The sequence below is a fragment of the Schistocerca americana genome, unplaced genomic scaffold (genome assembly GCF_021461395.2).
Source record: "Schistocerca americana isolate TAMUIC-IGC-003095 unplaced genomic scaffold, iqSchAmer2.1 HiC_scaffold_949, whole genome shotgun sequence".
Taxonomy (NCBI): Eukaryota; Metazoa; Arthropoda; class Insecta; order Orthoptera; family Acrididae; genus Schistocerca; species Schistocerca americana.
Genome location: NW_025726729.1, coordinates 20,001 through 25,000, shown reverse-complemented (window position 1 = coordinate 25,000; position 5,000 = coordinate 20,001). Strand labels below are relative to the sequence as shown.

Sequence of the window (5,000 nt, the reverse complement as noted above, 5' to 3'; positions counted from 1 at the left end):
GTGCCTTAACCTAACCCGTATTGTACCTTAACCTAACCCGTATTGTACCTTAACCTAACCCGTATTGTACCTTAACCTAACCCGTATTGTACCTTAACCTAACCCGTATTGTACCTTAACCTAACCCGTATTGTACCTTAACCTAACCCGTATTGTACCTTAACCTAACCCATATTGTACCTTAACCTAACCCATATTGTACCTTAACCTAACCCATATTGTACCTTAACCTAACCCATATTGTACCTTAACCTAACCCATATTGTACCTTAACCTAACCCATATTGTACCTTAACCTAACCCATATTGTACCTTAACCTAACCCATATTGTACCTTAACCTAACCCATATTGTACCTTAACCTAACCCATGTTGCGCCTTAACCTAACCCATGTTGCGCCTTAACCTAACCCATGTTGCGCCTTAACCTAACCCATGTTGCGCCTTAACCTAACCCATGTTGCGCCTTAACCTAACCCATGTTGCGCCTTAACCTAACCCATGTTGCGCCTTAACCTAACCCATGTTGCGCCTTAACCTAACCCATGTTGCGCCTTAACCTAACCCATGTTGCGCCTTAACCTAACCCATGTTGCGCCTTAACCTAACCCATGTTGCGCCTTAACCTAACCTATGTTGCGCCTTAACCTAACCTATGTTGCGCCTTAACCTAACCTATGTTGCGCCTTAACCTAACCTATGTTGCGCCTTAACCTAACCTATGTTGCGCCTTAACCTAACCTATGTTGCGCCTTAACCTAACCTATGTTGCGCCGTAACCTAACCTATGTTGCGCCGTAACCTAACCTATGTTGCGCCATAACCTAACCTATGTTGCGCCTTAACCTAACCTATGTTGCGCCTTAACCTAACCTATGTTGCGCCTTAACCTAACCTATGTTGCGCCGTAACCTAACCTATGTTGCGCCTTAACCTAACCTATGTTGCGCCTTAACCTAACCTATGTTGCGCCTTAACCTAACCTATGTTGCGCCGTAACCTAACCTATGTTGCGCCTTAACCTAACCTATGTTGCGCCTTAACCTAACCTATGTTGCGCCTTAACCTAACCTATGTTGCGCCTTAACCTAACCTATGTTGCGCCTTAACCTAACCTATGTTGCGCCTTAACCTAACCTATGTTGCGCCTTAACCTAACCTATGTTGCGCCTTAACCTAACCTATGTTGCGCCGTAACCTAACCTATGTTGCGCCTTAACCTAACCTATGTTGCGCCTTAACCTAACCTATGTTGCGCCTTAACCTAACCTATGTTGCGCCTTAACCTAACCTATGTTGCGCCTTAACCTAACCTATGTTGCGCCTTAACCTAACCTATGTTGCGCCTTAACCCAACACACGTTGGGCCTTAACCCAACACACGTTGGGCCTTAACCCAACACACGTTGGGCCTTAACCCAACACACGTTGGGCCTTAACCCAACACACGTTGGGCCTTAACCCAACACACGTTGGGCCTTAACCCAACACACGTTGGGCCTTAACCCAACACACGTTGGGCCTTAACCCAACACACGTTGGGCCTTAACCCAACACACGTTGGGCCTTAACCCAACACACGTTGGGCCTTAACCCAACACACGTTGGGCCTTAACCCAACACACGTTGGGCCTTAACCCAACACACGTTGGGCCTTAACCCAACACACGTTGGGCCTTAACCCAACACACGTTGGGCCTTAACCCAACACACGTTGGGCCTTAACCCAACACACGTTGGGCCTTAACCCAACACACGTTGGGCCTTAACCCAACACACGTTGGGCCTTAACCCAACACACGTTGGGCCTTAACCCAACACACGTTGGGCCTTAACCCAACACACGTTGGGCCTTAACCCAACACACGTTGGGCCTTAACCCAACACACGTTGGGCCTTAACCTGCTCTGTAATTGTCATACGACGCGTTAAATTAGTGTAGTGTTGCCTAACTGCAACCCCCGCAATATAGTTTGCTACTCGCACTGCCCGGTCCCCAGAGTATCGCTTCATGTTAAACACCTTGCAGCTATACACTGTAATGCGGATGGCGGCAGGACGTACATGCTCAATGCCCTTCGCAGTTGTTCATTGGCATTCGCATGGCGAAGCACAGCCTACGTTGTGGTACGGCTTGTGGCAACTGTCCGCTGATGTTGTACGTCCAAATCACACACTGTACCGCACATTGGTCCTCATGTACTGAATGATACATCGTGGTACATGTGTGACCGTACCACGACTGCGCCAACAACGGCGAACCATACGGTCCAAATATTGTGCACTCAGCTACGTGTCGTCTCCCTATAAGAGCTGGATTGCAGTATGGTATGCCGTGGATGGCGATCAGCATGAGCCGTCTGTTGATGTAGTGGCGCGTGTTGTCAGACGTAGTCGTCTCTTCTCACACACCGTGATAGCATGGTGCACTGCGTTCCACATCTGCGACATGCGACAGAGGCCGGTTGACAGTCGTTCGCGCAATGGACATCGCATACGTACGGGGGCCACCTTCCACGTGTTCGCGAAGCGTGCACATGTTGTTGCGTGTATGTGGGCAGACATAGTGTGTCGTGACACCTGACACAGGCATGCAACAATCGTTGAATTTGCAAATGGCGATGGACGTCTACGTTTGCTGGTGACGTTACGCAAATGAAGAACTGGTAAACCGTTGTGGTGCGGTTGTTCTCGCTAGAGGTGAATCAGTGATGGCGACGATCGGTTGAGCTACCAACCGGTTGTTTCAGCGATACCCACCATGCCCACGAACGTGAATGGCATGTGGGTGTGAAGCGATACGCGGCGGTGGCTGGGTGGGACCGTCCCCGGCCGGTGAGGGGGGGCCTTCCGGCGTGCTGGCCGCGCGGTGCGTGGGCGCACGCGCTACAGCCGGCTGGTGGGGGCGGCCAGTGGCAGGCGCGCCGGCCGACGGAGGCGGCAGGCGGCGCAGCTGCGCGCCGGCGCACCCTGCACGCGGCGCCGTGCGGCCAAAGTAGGTCCTCGCGGGCCCGGTGCGAAGCGCGGTGGACATCTGCAGTGTGCTGGTCCGATTGAGGACTGTGTGCGCTGAGGATGCGCCGCCGCCCGGCGCTCGGCGCCGCGACGCCGTCTGCTGCTCGGTCGCCTCTGCGGTTCTCGCAGGTGGATTGTATCGCAGCTGTGCGGACGTGTTGGCGCGTGCGCTGTGCTGGGAGAGTTCGCTTCGGCACCCAAGTGGGGCTTTTGTCCTTCTGTGGCGCTGGCGTTGGAGCTGCCGGCCACCGTAGGTGGCGCGTGTTGTCTCCCGCCGGCAATGCCACGACAGCACGCTCCCGGGCCTCTGTCGGCAGCGGCAAGCTCAGTTGGGAGCACGGGTGGTCGCACCTAAAGCGTCTACTCGCCAAACTCCGGGCGATTGCGCCTCTCTCGAACCCGACCAAGTACTTAGGACGGCGCTGCGCGCCGCCGGGACCTGAGAGGGTTTCGAGGTGTATTGTGCAGGGGAGCTCAGCCTCCTCCTGTTTGCAGAATAATTGAGCGGACGCTTGCGTGTTCGCGCGGGCCCCCGGGACACACTCCCGGGCGGCCGGCTGCTCAGCTCTAGTTGACGCAGCTCCCTGGTTGATCCTGCCAGTAGTCATATGCTTGTCTCAAAGATTAAGCCATGCATGTCTCAGTACAAGCCGCATTAAGGTGAAACCGCGAATGGCTCATTAAATCAGTTATGGTTCCTTAGATCGTACCCACGTTACTTGGATAACTGTGGTAATTCTAGAGCTAATACATGCAAACAGAGTCCCGACCAGAGATGGAAGGGACGCTTTTATTAGATCAAAACCAATCGGTCGGCTCGTCCGGTCCGTTTGCCTTGGTGACTCTGAATAACTTTGGGCTGATCGCACGGTCCTCGTACCGGCGACGCATCTTTCAAATGTCTGCCTTATCAACTGTCGATGGTAGGTTCTGCGCCTACCATGGTTGTAACGGGTAACGGGGAATCAGGGTTCGATTCCGGAGAGGGAGCCTGAGAAACGGCTACCACATCCAAGGAAGGCAGCAGGCGCGCAAATTACCCACTCCCGGCACGGGGAGGTAGTGACGAAAAATAACGATACGGGACTCATCCGAGGCCCCGTAATCGGAATGAGTACACTTTAAATCCTTTAACGAGTATCTATTGGAGGGCAAGTCTGGTGCCAGCAGCCGCGGTAATTCCAGCTCCAATAGCGTATATTAAAGTTGTTGCGGTTAAAAAGCTCGTAGTTGGATTTGTGTCCCACGCTGTTGGTTCACCGCCCGTCGGTGTTTAACTGGCATGTATCGTGGGACGTCCTGCCGGTGGGGCGAGCTGAAGGCGTGCGACGCGCCTCGTGCGTGCTCGTGCGTCCCGAGGCGGACCCCGTTGCAATCCTACCAGGGTGCTCTTGAGTGAGTGTCTCGGTGGGCCGGCACGTTTACTTTGAACAAATTAGAGTGCTTAAAGCAGGCAAGCCCGCCTGAATACTGTGTGCATGGAATAATGGAATAGGACCTCGGTTCTATTTTGTTGGTTTTCGGAACCCGAGGTAATGATTAATAGGGACAGGCGGGGGCATTCGTATTGCGACGTTAGAGGTGAAATTCTTGGATCGTCGCAAGACGAACAGAAGCGAAAGCATTTGCCAAGTATGTTTTCATTAATCAAGAACGAAAGTTAGAGGTTCGAAGGCGATCAGATACCGCCCTAGTTCTAACCATAAACGATGCCAGCCAGCGATCCGCCGCAGTTCCTCCGATGACTCGGCGGGCAGCCTCCGGGAAACCAAAGCTTTTGGGTTCCGGGGGAAGTATGGTTGCAAAGCTGAAACTTAAAGGAATTGACGGAAGGGCACCACCAGGAGTGGAGCCTGCGGCTTAATTTGACTCAACACGGGAAACCTCACCAGGCCCGGACACCGGAAGGATTGACAGATTGATAGCTCTTTCTTGATTCGGTGGGTGGTGGTGCATGGCCGTTCTTAGTTGGTGGAGCGATTTGT

General features: G+C 53.2%; 1 non-coding gene across 1 annotated transcript in view; it reads left to right on the top strand.

Moving 5' to 3' along the window:
- The first annotated feature begins 3,596 nt into the window (after positions 1–3,596).
- The window catches only part of LOC124592628, a 1,910-nt gene continuing 506 nt past the window's right edge, over positions 3,597–5,000 (top strand). Inside the window, exon 1 of the ribosomal RNA XR_006977579.1 lies at positions 3,597–5,000. This exon is cut by the window's right edge and continues 506 nt beyond it. This is a non-coding gene — a ribosomal RNA (small subunit ribosomal RNA).